This window comes from Sebastes fasciatus, chromosome 6 (genome assembly GCF_043250625.1).
Source record: "Sebastes fasciatus isolate fSebFas1 chromosome 6, fSebFas1.pri, whole genome shotgun sequence".
In the NCBI taxonomy this organism is placed as follows: Eukaryota; Metazoa; Chordata; class Actinopteri; order Perciformes; family Sebastidae; genus Sebastes; species Sebastes fasciatus.
In genome coordinates, this window is record NC_133800.1 from 2242849 (window position 1) to 2261555 (window position 18707).

The 18707-nt window shown below is 41.8% G+C and overlaps 1 protein-coding gene across 2 annotated transcripts in view; it reads left to right on the top strand.

The window, feature by feature from the left end:
- efna5b (ephrin-A5b) overlaps nucleotides 1-18707 on the top strand; it is a 116925-nt gene that overhangs the window by 69732 nt on the left and 28486 nt on the right. The window lies entirely within an intron of this gene.

Consider the following 18707-nt stretch of genomic DNA (forward strand, 5'->3'; position numbering starts at 1 on the left):
CACACACGGCGTGTTTATATCACTAATCGCCTGCGGCGCGCTCTCCAGGACGGCAGAACAAAGGCCCGCTGAGCATCTTTTAGCTTGTTTGACGTGACACAAAGCTCCGTTAAACTGACAGAGTTCCTGCTCCGTCAAACTGGGCCTTTTAAACAGAACTGAGTTGGGATCAAAGGCAAGGACAGCACTGACTGCTCCCACTTTGCACGGTTTGATCCTGTTTGGTGCTCTTTCCAAAGAGAAACACACTTAGTCTCTACAGAGGGAGACAGAAAGGGAAAGGAAAGTTCCACCATTCGTGCAAAGTATTCACAAGCAGGTGCCATCACAACCGACGAGGAAAGAAACCTTGTCAATTCGTAACATTTTTGACTTGGAGGTCATTCCAGCCCGTTCTCATTCCCAGGGTGTCAAATACTGATGCTTTGTCACAGCCGTCGGCATTCGGTACCACCGCGCAAGGCACCCTTTAGCGCCGGTATGATGTTCCATTAACTATAATGTAAACGCATCCATGGCAACAGTAAACACTGTGAGAATGGAGTGTGGTGACGTAGTTTAATGAGGGAAAAGACACATTGTAGGCGGTTGGGAGAGGAGGTGGAGGATTCCAACAAACACAAGGCTTTCATCCAGGAGACCGCTGTTCGTGTCCCATGCGTTTTCAGTTTCAGTTTCACATTACAATCAGCTGTTAGTTCGTGTCCGTGTTCACAACGTTCAGTGTCACTTTCACTGTACAAACGTAGTAGTTTTAAACCCAACCATGTAGTTCTTTCCTAAACCTAACTCTAGTGGTTTTGTTGCCTAATCCTAAAGTGACACCAAGGGGTAACTATAGTGGTTTTGATGCCAAAAATCGAATGATGCCAAGGAGCGTGACAAAGCGGCCGTATGTGACAAATTGGGATGAGAACGTGTCTACGCTGGTGAGATGTTCAAATTGCTCTGATGCATTGACTAAACTTTTTTAAAATCTGGAACATGAATCTGCTACTGTAAAATAAATAGAACAGGAATTGAATAGGAATTCAAATATACAGTGAGACTGCAACACATTTTGATCACCACAGGTACTTTATTAACAACATAAGGTTAATAAAGCACTTTGTTTATGCTTCTTTTAAAACATCTTTGCTTTTTAAATCATTTTCTGTCCAATAGAGTCACACAAAATATGCAGGGTGTCTCTGTATGTTAACGACGAACAAGGTCTCTGCAATAAATACAAAAATTGGAGCCAGACCATGGCCTCAGTAATGTAAGTCATTTATAATGAGAGCAATACAAGGATAACTACAAACTGGCCCTGAACTGTACAGTTTAACTTCTAGGGATTTATGTGTGCAGATGTGTGTCATGTGTATGTATGCATTCAGATTTGTGTGTATGTGGGTGTGTGAGTGCTCATGTCTATATTATATAGTGACCTTTGCTGCCCTGTATAACACAGACATTGCCCACATAAGACACACAGCACAAGTACCCCGACACAGCGCTTAACCCCCTGCCTGGGACCTTGACAGCTTCTCCATAGGAGGCTGACCCTGAAGGTCCTGGAAAATGCTTTGTTCATACCAAACACACACACACAGCCTCGGTGCATTAATACAGACTTGCACTCTGCACATGCATGCATACACATGCGTATACAGGGTAGGAGCTAAAGGACCATACAGCTTCTAAACGAGCATGAGGAATTAGCAGAGAGGCCCGTGTGGCAGCCCCCTGCTGACAGAAACACTGTTGATCCCCCTGGAGTTCTACAGCTACCGCTCTGTCCTCCTGACCGCCTCTATATATCTCCCTCTGACACATACATACAAAACACATGCACAATTAGACCTTGAAATATACTGTATGTAAACACAAATTCTACAAAAACAATCACAGATTCTAGTGTCTAAAATATAAAGATCTGCTGCTTTCCCCCTTTTTTATCATTGCAAATGGAATATCTAAGGTGAAGACATCACCTTGGGCTCTGGGAGAATGTGATAGACATTTTTCCCCTTTTCCCCTCATATTTAATTACGGCTGTGGATTGGCAAGAATCTGGGGATACATATCCTGGGGGGGGTTACGATTCAATATATCGGGATACATTGCGAAACTGTAAGCAAGGCGATATATTGCGATTTTTAAAATCTAATTTTAGGGATACTGGGGATAGGGATTTAGGGATATTGTATAAAGAACACACCAACATATGCATAACATCTGAGTAATAAAAATACTTTTTTATGCAATCAGAACAGTGGGATCTGCATTTATCACAGTCCCTGTAACATCCGGCATCATATCGCTACTTTGAGAGGGCACATTCACTGAGAGGGCACATCTCTTTGCAAATGAAAAATAAAGTATTGACTAAGTTAATATTTGCATTTAAACTATTAATTAAGAACTGCTAAACTGTTTTTGATATCGATTCAGTATCCCCAAACATAATATCGCGATACTCGATATTTGGGATATTTTCTTACACCCCTACAATTGATAGACTAAAGGATTAATCAATATGCTGAAAAGAACATAGACAGATTAACTGATGATAGGATAGTGGAAAGCATTCATGTATACACTATAAACATGCAGACTATGCATGATTATTATTGCATTTATGTATGCATACGTGCTTGTTTCACAGCTGAGCAAATGATTAAAACAAATCTTTATCATGTCTAGAAACAGCAGTCCCTTGTTGGAAAACACTGCTGCTGTTGCCTTGTGCCGAGGCTGGTTATGAAGGAATTCCATCATCTCTCCATAACCATCTGCTCTTAAAACACTCTGCCTTTTACAATCAGCAGATGCTCTGGAAATTACCTCCTCTTTCCCTCCGCTGCCACATAAACCACCTCTCTCGTCTGCCAGATCTGCGGCTCAATAACAGAGTCATAACGCTGAGGACGTTGGCCAATTTCGATTGTTCTTTAAAACTTATGATTGAACTTGAAAGTTGTTATCAGACTGGAGGGAAGACGGGGCCATGCATGCCCCCCCCCCCCCCCCCCACCCTATGATTGTTATCACTGTGTTCACTGTGAATGAAAGTGAAATGAAAGGATGTATTAGCAGTTTGTAAACCCTAGTTTCAAAACTTGATTTGGATGGTTCCCAGGATGATAGCTATCAGGGGATGTTGCTGTTTGTCTGTTATTTTATGGATGTTTCAACACTGTCTCTTAAGGCTGTATTGTGTGGAGACTACGCTATGACTAAGACAGGTGTACACTGTCTAGACCGACGCAGATAATAGGAGGCAAAACATGACATGATGTGATAAAACGTGTGAGCACATAACGTAATCTGTTGGCACAAGTATTTATTCAATTAATCCTTCAGCACACTGAAATAATACACTTTCATTAGGAGCATCCGTGGGAATAAAATAAAACTAAATGCTGGCAGAGTTCAAGCCTTCCTCTGTCTGTTGAGCAACATGGAGCAAGTGAATCAGACTATTCTGAAATGAGCTGGGTATATCATGGGCTGCTTTTTCTCTAATGTAAGATGCCAATGTTGTACTGCATTTCCCTTCACAGCCCACTTGTATTGCCTTAGGACAGTAATTAGTGTAAAAATGAATGGTTGACACATCATCTCGTTATGTGAACAAGCTAAATCCATTAAATGAAACACTTTTACACGTTTACAAGGGGGCACAAGCGTGGGAAGACTGGAGGAGGAAAAGATATATATATATATTATAGTGGAAACTGTGAGAAAATCAAGTTAGAGCAAACATTTGTGATAGGAATCCCAACAAGCTTTGCCATATAGTTTTGACTCAGCGGGGCGGGTACTTAATGCCTAACAAAACATTTAAGTCTGGTTTAGATAAAAATCGGGCTCATGCAATATGAAACTATCCAGGAGCAATCAAGACTGAAGTCTAGGAATGATCCTGGAAATATGAGAGTTAAGCCGAGGGAGGAAGACCGAGTATTAACCTACGAGACTGTTTACATCCGGAAGATCTCCCGGCTGTACTTGCTCACCACTTTATAAGCATGTACACAATTTAATGTACAGTAGATCAATACATTTCGGAAAATGGTAGCATGCCAGGATGAGTCCACATACTCTACATAGACTTGGATTACCTTCACTGTAATCTTTGTAATAATGTCACAATTACAATTCATTTGTACTGTATTGGAACTTCCAGACTTCCACACAAAATTTTTATGTAAAGGAATCTCATATGAACCGCTTTTCAAAAGGCAAACAGCAAACTAGGGCTGTAACTAACGATTATTTTCATTGTCGATTAATCTGTTGATTATTTTCTCGATTAATCGATTTGTTGTTTGGTCTAGAAAATGTCCGAAAATGGTAAAAAAATGTCGTTCAGTGTTTCCAAAATGATGTTGTCAAATGTTTTGTTTTGTCCACATCTCAAAGATATTCAGTTTACTGTCATAGAGGAGTAAAGAAACCAGAAAATATTCACATATTAAAGGTGCTATTGATACATTGATAACATTCAGCCACTAGATGCCGCATTCTCCCTCCTACGTTCCATTGCATTCACTTCACTACAAGTCATTGCCAGGCACTTACCGTCAGTCTCTGAAGATCCAGGGATACCACGTGATACCAGCGTCGTTTTATTATTGGCTCACAAGCCTTGTTCAAAGTGGGAACCAAACGTCAGATATCGTCCACAGAGGTAAACAAAACATTTTGGACCCGCCAAATTTTTTTGAAATGATTAATTTACAATCATAATATATTTTTTTTCAGGAAAAGCCAAATGTCATCAATAAGACCTTTAAGAAGCTGAGAATTTGGACTTTTTTCTTACAAAAATTCCTCAAACCGATTAATTGATTATCAAAATAGTTGGCGATTAATTCAATAGTTAACCACCAAACAATGAATCATTGCAGTTCTACAGCAAACACACATTTATTCTCAGCTGAGTCAAATTTGAGTCTAGATTGGATTGGAGATCTATGAGCACAGATGAAGTAAAACAGCATTTTATACATTTTTGATCTTATCTGAAGGAATTGCAAAAGGTTATATTAACTGTAGAGTTATCTCACTTGATAAGTGCAATCAAACCTACAAGGGTTTCACATGACAACAGTGATGTATGACGGGCACAACTATAGCCACAATCTGTCAGTAAAGCAATTACATCCCACAGATAAACACATGGCAGTTACCATTTGGCTTCCCATGGCCTCCCTCTTTAAATGTTACATAGCTAACTCAGTCCAAATCTGCTGCAATCACAGAAAGCCTGACGTGCACGCAGTAACACGTACAGCACAGCAGTATACAGGCGGTGGTTTGTGAACTGTGAAAGGGGCCAGGGTTTTATGAAAGTGGTGACATTATAACATCCTGACACAGCTCCATGGCAACCTACCTTGAAGGTCAGTGCGTGGTTTTCCCGTGTGCATTCGGTGTATGATATATATATGTGGGTGTCAGCGTGGGTGAGTGTGTGCACACGTGTGTTCATGGCTGTGATGCCAGACTTAATGGGTGAAAACACATGCTCGCCGAGATGAAACAAACACGACACATACGTGTTTGTTTTTTCCTCTTTTCATCCTTGCGTCCATGTTTTCTACCCACGTTTACCCTTTCCCTTAATGTTCACGACCATCTTCTGCAGCTTTTAAACCTTCATACATGCCTTTCTTCTTTTCCCCTCCTCCCACAAGGCCTCTCCCACATGCTATATGCTTCCATTAATTTTTATTTTTTTTGTCCATCTGCCCTTTTTGCCAGTTTTCCTACTCACTTCACTCCTCCATCCATCTGCTCATCATTAGTCCTGGGAGACAGAGTGAGACAGGGAGTGATGGGGGGAGGGGGGGGGGGGGGGCTTACATAGCAACAACAGAAGAAAAGTGGGCTGATATTTTTGTGTAATGTGCCATATATACAGGTGGGCCACATGAGGAGGATGAAGTCAAAAGTGCGTAATAGCCCTATCCTACAGGAGACATGACGTAGGTCTACTGAACACATTTTTAGACAAATCTGGAAGTTGGTTATAGAATGTCAATGAGAAATCAAATGTTCTTAATTAATAGAAATGCTGTTCATAGAGATTCACCGATTGCAATTTTCTTGTCCGATTCCGATTGTCTTTCTTTGTCAGACCTATAATTGACAGCATACACAAAAATGTTTGTAACTTTTCGTTCATGGAAAATTTAAATTTAATAGTGTGTGTTCATAATAAAACATTGACTATTCAAAAAACTTTAAGTTTTTTCCGAAACCGGACCAAGTTACAGGACCTTCAAACAAATCTCAAAATAAAAGTTCTCCAGGTTACGGGACAAATAAATTCCACCTGAAAATGAATTACAGTATATTCCACTTTATCTAACATGTATTACTTTCCCAGTAGAATACAGGTGCAACATATTTATACAGCAACACACCTAATGGCATTTACATCAAAACTTCCACACCTACGACATGATGTGCGTGTGTAGCTGTACTGTGGAGATAGGTCTGGCTATGCAATACTACTGTGTGAGCGAAGCACATGTTGTGTTTGTGTGTGTGTGTGTGTGTGTGTGTGTGTGTGTGTGTGACTGTGACGTTATACATCTGGTTGGAGGGAGATCGGCAGGGAGCTGCTAACAACCTCTTGATGTTCGCTATATTTTATGTAATTTCCAGTAAATATCACAATATTAAAAGTGTAGCAAGTAGGCTACTCACCTCTCTTCTAAGTGGTTGCGTATCCGTCTGAAATCGAACGCACCGCTGATAGGTAATGGATTCAATGTGGACAGAGAGCGTCCGATGTTACGCGATAGTTGTGCTGTTAGGACGCGGTCACGGTGTTATTGTCTGTAAATTTGACCTGCAAAAAAATGGTATATATGAGGCGATTGGCCAGTCACCGGTCATGGGCAAGCAACCGACAACCGGACGGTTTTGATCGGTGGCCGATCGATCGGCCCATCTCTACTGTTCACAAAAGCAGAGCAGTATTTAGTCTGTGTTCAAACCGGGTCAGGAAGGATTAGAGGATTTGTCAACCCATTCAGATCCACTGTTATTGTGTCAGTCTGAAAGGGGTGTAAGTGTGGGTGTGCAGTAGTCATTCAGCTGTCAGGAGATGGAAATGTACTATGTTTATCTCCTGATGCTTTAAAGGGAGAGTTCAGGTGTTTTGAAGTGGGGTTGTATGAGGTATTTATCCATAGTAGGTGTATTACTTTCAGTAGATGACGGTTGGCACGCCCCCAGCTTGGAGAAACAGACAGAAGTACCGACACCAGAGCAAAGCAATACAGCACTGTGGACGGAAACGGCAGAAAAACACATTATAGCCACCTAAAAGAAAGGCTCACCTAAAAAAAAATCAATATCCATTTAAGTGTACGCTGTATTTAGAATATTTTCATTGCTTTATCTTGCCGTCAAAGAGCCCTCTCTGACGGGGAACTGAACTGAAAGTGGAACTTATGTCTGCTCTCTCCAAAGCCAGCAGGCTCAGATGTTAAAAAAAACTGTATAGATACGTTTATTTTCAGTTCAGTTTGCTGTGAAAATATTCTAAATACAGCGTACACTTACACGGATATCATTTTTTTAGGTGAGCCTTTGTTTTAGATGGCTAAAATATTTTTTTCTGCCGGCCTCATCCACAGCAGTACATTGCTTTGCTTCTATGCCGGTGTCTACTATGGATAAGTACCTCATACAACCCCACTTCAAAACCAAACTATCCCTTTAAGGTGTTTATTGTTCAAACTCCACTTATTGAGCTGTTGTGCATGTTTGCCCAGATGAAGGTCTCAGTTTCATTAAATCCTTGCATTGGATTTAAGTCTTCTATTCTCCATATTGGAGTTTTTGGCCTTCTTGCACAGAAGCATTGTTTCCTGAGTGCAGTGATCTTCTCAAAAGTAAGAGAGAAAGTGCACATTTTAATTTAGAAACGCCTTTTATTTAATCCAGCCACAGCTTGTGAAGAGACTCTTTTAGTTCCATTTAAGGTCTACACCAGGGACATTATGTCGCCTAATGCGCCACAAGCATTGTATTGTGAGTACAATGATCTTCTGAATAGTAGGAGAAGAAATGAAAGTGATGGAAAATGGTGCATTTTTCTTTTACAATCCAGTGACTGCTTCAGCTGCTTAGACCGCTTTTAGTTCTATTCACGGTTTGCATCATTATGAAGTGTTTACAATGCAAACATGCAACGTTTGCTGGTATCTGTGTTTACACATGCATGCCAGAACAGCCCATCAAAGTGTTTAGTTGTGTAACCTGTACTTATGTAAGCATTAATAATTGCTGCAGACACACCTTGTAGCAGCTATGTGGCTTGTTTGTGTTTATCTAACCTCCTAGAAGACATTCACAGCTAGCTGGCTATTCAGAGCTCAGTGCAGGTAATGGAGTAGACAACAGAGCAAGGTCTCAGCTCTGTCCCTATCTGTATAGGGTGTCCTTCTCTCACCCTGCCTCTCTCTCACATTAGGAAGACATGTTACACGGCTCAGAGACGTTTCATTGCTGCTGTTCTGTCTCAGCTGCCAAATACCTTGTCACTATAAAACAATGACTTATGATTAATGGCAAACACGTCTCTCCCGCTCAATGATGTATAGCTATTAATTGACACTAACTGCCCATGTGTGACCGCGCATAAACTCACATGCATCTACGGGCATGCACACACCCACTCTGGTCCCGGTAAACATGTCAGAGCGTACTGTATTTACAAAGGGATTGAAGTGGGTTTGGGGCAGCAATGTTTCAGGAGAATGGCCCCGGGGTCTGACAGGATGTTGGGGGATGTGTCATTTTTCCCTGACTCCCTTGGTGACGAGCGGAGACATAAAGAAATCCTTTTACACACAGGGAGATGTACACACAGACCCACAAACACACACACTCAGCCATTCACTCACACATATAGCCACACACATCAGTGTTATACACCCATAAAAATGGTTGTTTGGCAGTGCGGCGAATAGATGAGCTCAGAGGAAATATCTGTCTGTCTTTTTTTTTTTCTTCTTCTCTGTTTTGGACTTGAGCTGCAGCATGCTAATGCAGACTACATCAAACACTCGCTGGAGCCCTACATCTCGCTGCTTCACTCAGCACCAAGAGCAGAACAAGAACTTGTCTGTCACTGCTCTTAATTCATTGTCTCCCTGGGGCAAAATGAGCGCTGACAGACATAAATGGCAGAAATGAATATCGTAAGATCACAGTCAAGGGTGGCGGTGGCGGTGGCGGTGGCGGTGGCGGTGGGAGAGAAAGCGGGGGATGGAGAGATGTGGGAGAGGGACAGAAACAGAGGGGAGAAGTGTAGGAGAAAGGGTGGAGATGGGAGGTTGAATGAATCTACATGTGAGAAAGAGAGAAGAAGGAATGCATGGGTACGTCCCTGTGTCCCTCACTGCTGACAGTCAGTATATTATACTGGGCTGACCACCTGCTCTGAGCCTGCAGTACACCCTCCATAAAGCTACAGCAGATGGGCACAGTAAAATGCACCATGACCAGCAGCTATGCATTCATATATATGTGTGTGTGTGTGTGTTTGTTCATTACAGTATGATTGTATGAAAATGTGTCTACATTCACACACACACACACACACACACCAGCTCTCCACCATGTCCCGGAGGCAATACCACTACTATGTGATACTCTATAGGTCTGATGTCTGCGTGTCTTCTCCCCATCCCCTCTCAGTGCTGTAAGCCTATCAGCCAGTTAGCCAACAAGGAATGTGGCTGTCAACTCATGTAACAAACGACACTCTCACATGTTCTTCCTCTGACTTCAGGGCTCTCTCCTTAGCCGCCTGTCTACCTCAATACTTTACGGGGTTGTATGTAGGGATGCACCGCTCTGACTTTTTCAGTCGCGATACCGATACAGATACAGATACAGATACAGATACAGATACAGATACCTGGGCTTTGGGTATCGGCCGATACAGAGTACCGATCCGATACCAGTGTTTAATTAATAAGCTGTATGCCTCACTGTGTTGAAGTGGTTGGGATCATTCTTTTATGTCTAAGGCAACATCAGGCTTGACTTAAACATTGTTTTCCTAACTTTGTAAAACAAAATGTAACACATAAATACATAAATGTAAATTTACTGAATCGTTGTTTATTTTTAAAATAATAAATCGTATACCAGTAACTTGGTAAAGATTCCAGTTTATAATGTATATAGTATACAAACATACTATATCTGAATTGAATAGATCCGCCCCATTGTAACCGATACCCGATCCAGCTATTTGAGTCAGTATCGGCCCGATATCCGATCCGGTGTCGGTATCGGTGCATCCCTAGTTGTATCATGTTCTTCAACTAAATCAGAGTAGAGCAAGAACTTGAAATAATATATATTTTAGAGGACAAATCCGGTTTATTTCCATTGTTTTGGCCATCATTCCTATCGGTACTAATTGTGCATTGTAGTCAGCACGTGAATTGGTTCTAGGAACAACTTCCCTAAATAGAAATACAAGCAGTCAGATAATGCAGGTTTTTTAAAAAAAAAAAACCTCGCTCAGTTTTTTTGGAGGGCGACCCTTAAAATCAGCGCCCAAATGTCCATACAGACCTTCTTCTTGTTCAACTAGAACCCACCTTACTTACACACACATATTTTACTGTAATGAGGGGTTGTTACCAACATTTAACATGGTTTAGATCATCTGATTAAACCTTTGGCTTGTTCACAACCCGTCTGAACACTTGTGTTTCACGACCCCATGACACTTTGTTGTACGTTGTTTTTGTGATAAACCGAAATGATCCTTCTAAAGCCACCTCTCCCTTTTTGTGACATTGAATCTTTGAGCAGTGTAGGAGTCGAGGTTGTTGCCGACCGGTTCGTGTGATCGTTATGCTGGTAGAGAAATAGTCTGTTGTGTATTATGAGCTGTAATATGAGTAGGGTGGTATTGTCATTTCTTGCCCGTCCCTCAGACTAAAAGAAAAAATGTTCTCCAGATTCCAAAGATTAGAGAATTTCTGAAATGGTGGTCTGACGAGGAATTTAATTTTAAAGTACAGAGTAAAGTGGGGGGGTGGGGGGATATTGGGTGCAGTTACCTGTTCTTCACCCCTTTCCTCGCTCTTCCATTACACTCCTTTGCCATCAGTAATAACAAGGTGAATACCTCTGTCCTTTTGTGACTGCTGTTGTAGGCAACTACTTTTTGGCATCAGTGGGCAAAAATTCCATAATAATCTTTCAGCATAATTGAGGTGTTAACTAGACTTCTGCACCTCCTCTTGGCTCTGTTTTCAGGCTTTATTACACGGCTGTGTTGAATACTCCATTCTGATTGGTCAATCACGGCGTTCTGCGGTCTGTAATTTCTGTATTACAGACCGTTGCTATGCATAACAGACAACACAACATATCATATTTGCTCCATTTCTACCCACTGCTGCTTTAAGATCAAGCATGATCAATCGCAATCTGCCTCCCTCTGTCTTTCAAGCCTTTCTTTCTGCTCTCCTTTCTCTTTCATCCTCTTGACACCAAACCAATCATCTGTAATTAGACAACTGCACCAACTAAATGGAGAAGTGTTTGCGATGTGTGTCTGTGGCGTATGTGTTGAAAGGTCCTGTTGAATAGGCCTTTACATGTGTACTTTAGTCGGGGTTCAGTCAGAGTTCATCTCCTCTTGGCTTAAACATATTTTCCCTCCGGACCAAAATCAACAAATGATCTTTCACCGGAGGAACATACACACACACACACACACACACACACACACACACACACACACACACACACACACACACACACATCCGCGTAAGCATACACACTCAACAGGGTATTTGCCTTTTAAGGTCCCAGTGCATTTTTAGTTTCTGGGTTTCTGTGATTTGATTTATCAGGCAACGGAACATTGCCTGAGGATATTGAATTGAAAATATATCAGATGTATGAATTTCAACGTGGAGAGGTGAAATAATGTAAATAGATCTGATTTGGGGTCATGAGCGGGACTGGGCCGAGCGAGACACTCAGGCAGGCGGAAAAGATCAGGAAAGAGAAGAGGTGGGAGCGAGGAAATACAGAGAGAGAGCAGAGGGAAAAAGAGGTAGAGGCAAACAAAGATGATCTTTTCTACTCAGGTAGAGGCTTTGACTTTGTAATGCATGCAGCTGTCAGCAGTGTGTAAGCGCTGCGGTCCTGACAGTTCCTGTCAAAGTCTCAGCAGCTTTTTGTTTCAGGCATTTCTTTTTACATAAAAAGCTCACCATCTTTATACTATTTTGTCAGTGTGCATTCATCAATTGTCCATCCTTAAAGTCAAAATTTTGTCATCACAGTTTTGCAGTGACAACAATGACAATCTCTCTCGCAGTGTGTGCTGTTTTATCCAAAGATGCCCTGAGGTTTAGCCTTGAGAAGTACATATTGGCTTGTATGGTGTTCATACCTTGTTGCCCTTCATGTCGAAACAACATACAGACGGAAGACAAACATTGAAGAGTGAGAATTTCCTAGAGTATATTTTCCAATACAAACAAGAAAGCATTCTGTACAGGATCTTTATAAATCTAGTGTAAGTAATCACTCTCCGACTCTCCAGGGTCACACCTTTGAGCGGCGGCATTTAGAGCAGCGCGCTGGTATGGCAGCGCATTGAAAAGTTCCTCTTTCTATTGAATCTCACTTATTCAACTGGTTAGATAAGTCAGATTGCTCCCTGCCTCTACCTACCACTGAGCTCTTGCTCTCCTCCTTTTCTCTGTCTTTCTCTTTCACTCAGGTTAGCTATCTGTCTCTGTCCTTCCTGCTTTCTGTCTGCAGCCGCCGGTGCACAGCTCACAGAGGTGGCTGATGGGAGTTCATTGGGTACAGTGTGTGTGTGTGTGTGTGTGTGTGTGTGTGTGTGTGTGTGCGCGCAGGAGCCCTGTGCACGTGAGCATAGTTGTGCATGTGTGTTTGTCTCTCTGTGAGTGCACAGCGATGTCACTGGGCTGTGTAATTGAAATGGAAATGAGCCAATCAGCGACTGCAGTGGTGTGCCACCTTAGCCTGCATTCACTTCACTGTTGCAGCTCTCCCAAACTCACTCTCTCTGTTTGTTACTGTGTGTTTGCGAGTGTCTCTATGTATCTGTGTGTGTGTGTGTGTGTTTGTGTTTGTGCTGACAATTCTTGGCCCTTCAGTTTCAGCCCTGAGGGCCTGAGGAGGTGGTGTGAAAATGTAATCAGTTGTAGTAAAGATTATCTCCCTCTCTCTCTCTGTCTCTCTCACTCTCCCTCACTCACTTATTCACTAACACACACACATATGCAGCCACCCTCTGTGTCCAGCTGATTTCCCTGGCTCTGTGCTGTGACCCACAGCTCGCTGGGACAGCTGTGGCGTGACAAAGACATGCAATTATCACCATTTGACAATTAGCCTACCATCCAACTTTGCTTCTTAATTACCTATTTTACAGCTCGGAGACCTCCGCCGCCACTCTCAGCTGCTGCTCTTTACTCACAAGAATAGGAAAGATTGTCGCTCACGCTGTTGCCATTAGTGTGTCGTAAAATAGGGAGTGATTGTGGCGGTTGGGTGGAGTGCATGCATGCGTGTGGCATCGGCGGAGGAGCGAGGGCAACTCGGCGCCAACTCCATCTGGACAATTTCTTATGGAATTTGTAGCAGCTTTTAGCTCTGGCCTCAGGAACATTAATGGAAATAGGTATCACTCTATGGTAGGGGTGGAAGGAAATATAGAAAAAATCAAATATTGTGATATTATATTTTGTGATACTGTATCAATTCTCAAAAATACTTTATCGATTTTTAATTAATAGTTTACATGCAAAGATGAACTCAGTCAATAATTTATTTCATTCGCAAAGATATGTGCCCTCTCAGTGTGTGTGTGTCCTCTCAAAGTAGAGCTATGATGTAAATGCAAATGCAGATCCCTCTGTTCTGATTGCATAAAAACGTATTTTTGTGTTTACTCAGATTTTATGCAATGGTGATATGTTCTTTATACTATGACAGTTTTCCTAAAATTAGATTTTGCAATATATCGCAATTTAGTGAATCATAACCCCTGTATCGTGATACGTATTGTATTGTACTGTATGGATTATGGAGTGTTCCACCAAAATGATTTGCCTTTTTTAGTGTTTACTTATAACATGTAATAATTAAAACACTTATTAAAGTGATGCATAAAAAAGCATTTAGCAATTAAAATTGCATTTATTCCATTTGCTAATGTGTCAACCTTCCATATGCCATCTCACAATGAATTTGCCTGCTTTAATTTTTAAAGCTTTCGTTTTGTACTAATTTATCTTTGATTGGCCAGTTGTTATGTGTTGTCACATTGTTGCTTTTTTTGTACACAGTAACAGGTGGGGTTGGGGGTGGGGGGGGGTGGGGGGTCATTGTGTCAGAGCTCAATAGCAAACAACAAAAATGTAATATGCATTTACGATTTAAAGACAATATGCAAATATGATTTTAAATTGGTCAGTTTAATGATATTTTTAATCCATTATCTAAATGTAAATGTAATTGATCAACGTATAACTGCTTAAGTTTATTAATTGATTATCATTAAACACTGAGAAAATGTATAATTATTCTGGAAACACGCTCCAGACATAAATATTGCTGACCCAACAGCCAATTTTGATGCAGCTTTCATTTACATTTTCTTTTGTGCCCGCTGGATAAGTTGATCCTGCAGTATCTTTGCAATTACTCTCATCTATTGACCCCAGTGTTACTGTACCGTCTCTACTGCCTACATATTTCACTCTTTGTGATTCTCACAGAGCACAGCCTTGATTTACATTCCATCGGTGAAACCTCTTGGTGCTCCTGTGTCCTATACAGAGGCTGATGTATGTTTGAACAACGTGCGTCCATTTCTATGTGGAGAATGGCTCTCTCCTCTCTCTGGTGCAAAGACTGTTTATAGAACAGCAGCAGCCGATTAAAGCTGCCATCGCTAGAAACAAGACACCAGCCGCATCTAAAACTCCCACATTAGTCCCTTGATAACAGGGTTTTTATAAGGACAATAAACACAGTTTTCTTCAAAATACAAGAAGTTTTCCGGGAGACATCTCGGTGATAATCCCACGCTGAATAGACTTGGAGGAAAATGTACAGCTTTGGCTGCAAACACTGTCATACACATACAGTTTTAGCAGAATCTCCTTTAATGATAAATGCATGCTTGAATAACTCCTGTAAAGACTTGGATTCACTGGGAGCCTGGCAATACTATCTGCATTATCCAGTCTTGCTGCCTCTTTTTTGTATTCCCTCACCTTCTTTTGGAATCAGGTCCCTTTCTCTCTCTCTCTCTCTCTCTCTCTCTCTCTCCCACCCTGTCTGTTTCTCACCCTCGCTCTCTTTCTCACTTGCTGCCATTAGCAGCTTCTGGCTGTCTCACTGCTGTTCCTTTGCCAATGTGCCAGGGAGCTCACTGAACTGATAACACAAACCTAATGTATGTGCGTGGGTGTATGTGCGTGTGTGTGCATGGAGGCGTGCGTGCGCTGCTGGCTGTGTGTTTGTTGCATTATACAGAATATGTGAGAGTGAGTGTGTTACATGTTACAAATGCCTGTCCTGTCCCTTTTATGTGCTCACTCACCCAAACATCCTCTGCTTCATTTGCAGTCAGGGCCACAAGCCACTATTCTGACTGCTGAGGCAGGGAGAGAAGGGCAGCTGAAACATCACACACACACACACACACACACATGCACATACATACACACACTCATTCTTCTCTCTCACACACACACACACACACACACACATACACATACACTCACGCTGGGGCGAGCGGATGGGAGGATGTGACCATTAAGTCGGTGACATTTTAAAGCAGTGAGGGAGATGCATGGCTCTTCCTGGACCTCCACAGACATGTTTTAAATGAGATGTTACAGATGAGCTACTCCATGCCTTGGTTGTAAACACCCTCACATTGGTATTTACCCTACACGGGTAAACACAGAGAACCAACATTTCATGCAAGCTTATGCTCACATACACACATGCATATAAATAAATGCACAGAGCAGAGCCAGTAGACACACATGATCGCATTAATGAGAAATGGCTGTAGTTCGTTTTGTCGCTTTTTGATTATGACATTAATCATTCGGAATAACAACGCAAATGAAGTGACAAGTGAAGCTGCCAAAAAGCAGATTTTGCTCAAATTGTTATTTGATCTTCAAAACAAGTGGTTCAGTTTGCATTGTGATTGCAATTCTGTGTGGTAAACGCAGCCAAGAAGGATAAGCGTTTTCAGCACATGTACAGCGATTTGATCTCAGAAAATCCATTCTTTACAATCAGAACTCAAACATTGAGATAATGAGCAGAGCTTTAGTTTTGAATAGAGAAAGCACATAAGTGGGTGGAAAGACAGCGACACGGAAAAGGGGGCAAAAAAACTATAGATGTTTTTATGCCATTGTGCAGCAGAGTATTTTCATCAGCATCTCAAGATTCAACTGGTATTTTTAGACCGAATGCAAGAATTGTCTCTCTCTTTTGAAGCTCACTTGCCGAATTGTTGCTTTCTGTGCAAAATCTTTACAGCATAATAGACATTTTGTACATGAGAGCAACAGAAAAGTCAAGTGAAATGTATGCCTCAAGGGGCTTTACAGTCTGTGCAGTATATGACACCCTCTATACTAAGATTCAGAAAAAAAACGAGAATTACGCCTCAGCCAACCAGTCAAGTTACAGTTTACATCCATGTCTGTCCAAAGTGTCATCATTTTATCCTATTAGACGTTTGTGTGAAATTGTCACAAGTAGCATATGAATTTTTGAGTAATGGCCAAATATGTGTTCTGTGAGGTCACTGTTTGACCTTTGACCACCAAAATGGAATCAGTCCAAGACGATTTTTGTTACAAATTCTAAGAAATTCCCTCAAGGCAATCCTGAGATATTGTGTTCACAAGAATGGGATGGACAACCAGAAAACATAATGCCTCCAGCCATGGCTGTCACCGGCGCAGTGCCATAGAAATGGAAGAAACCATCAGGAAGAGCAACAGAGGAGGGATCCGTCTTACAGGACGGACAGACATGCAGTAGATGTCGTGTGTACAGAATAGACCAACATAGTAAAATTACACTATGGACAATCAGGGTGACACAATTAAAGATAGATTGTAAACAACTGCCCTACAACTTCCGGGTGCCGCGAATGCCAACCTGAGCCATGCGACTGCACAAACGCAACAGACTGCATGGCGAGAGAAAGAGGTCACGATGCTCCAGTATGTTAATCCTGAGGCTCCAGAGTCCTCAGGATGAAATTATTTTAGCCTGTTATACGCTCTTCCCCTTGTTGCGTTCTGGAGATTGAGGAGCCTTTCTTATAGACAGCAGTGGAAGTTTTCAATTAAAAGTTTTGTCAAAACTCTGGTCAGGTTGTGCTCTTACAGCACTAAAGACTGGATCTCAATTATGAACTCACACCACCACCTGGCTTCTGGGTGAAATGAGTCAGTGACACCAGCTGTGTGTGTGTGCGTGATTGACATCGTCACTCTTAAAAACGCTTCAAGTGTGTGTGCTAAATTGAGGGCATCCCTAGCAAGTTTACAGGTGTTCAATGTTTTCTCTGTGAGGCCCCCTATGACCCCGAGGTTAGGGGTCACACAATCCAGACCCAGTCAGAAACTCACAACACAGGAATTGCTGTCTAATTTTGGTTGCTGTGAAAATTCCGAAGGTGAGAGACCTATTTTGTGGGCAGCAGAGAGGAAATTGTGGTTGTGTGTGTGTGTGTGTGTGTGTGTGTGTGTGTGTGTGTGTGTGTGTGGTCGAGTGTGGGTATGTGTGGGTGTGAAGCCTGTGACAGTGTGTGGCCTTTTGATGAATCTGCCTGTATGTATTGAAGCCCTCTGACCCTGTGTGGCCTGTTCTAGATCATTGCAGTTGTAAAGATGCCTCACCGCACAGCCCTCAGGGACAGCCAGGCTCTGTATTTTTCCTATCATGACATTTACTGTCTGGACCCTCCTGTATCCCCCGTGATCATTTTGGTTGTCTGTCTGTATGTTGTTGTTTTTTCTCTTTGTGAAAAAGATCCTCAAGAAAATGTGTCTTTTTTTTAATTAAGAGACCTAAAACTGTTTTCTTGTAAGCATATTTTCTCAGACTTGGATACTTGACTTTGCTATCATTGGGAAGGCAGATGTGTGTATGTGTGAGTAAATATCTGCTGCAATGATAGATTTATAGACAAACCACCCCACCCAAATTTATTGAAGCCAGAAGATGAGAGCGCTGCTGCTTGTAAATTTCCACACAGCATTGAAAGAGTACTGAGAGATCAAGCCTGCATTCTCTGCATTTGTGCTGAATTCAAACAGCCTTTTTATCTGTGATAATTGAAGCAATGTTGATGCATAAACACACAGATTCACACTGCATTAAAGGTCCCATATCGTGCTCATTTTCAGGTTCATACTTGCATTTTGTGTTTCTACTAGAACATGTTTACATGCTGTAATGTTCAAAAAAACTTTATTTTCCTCATACTGTCTGCTTGAACATACCTGTATTTACCCTCTGTCTGAAATGCTCCGTTTTAGTGCATTTCAACGGAATTGCAACGGAATTGCGTTGCCTGGCAACAGTTTCGGTCCATGTTTACTTCCTGTCAGCTGATGTCGTTCACCTAC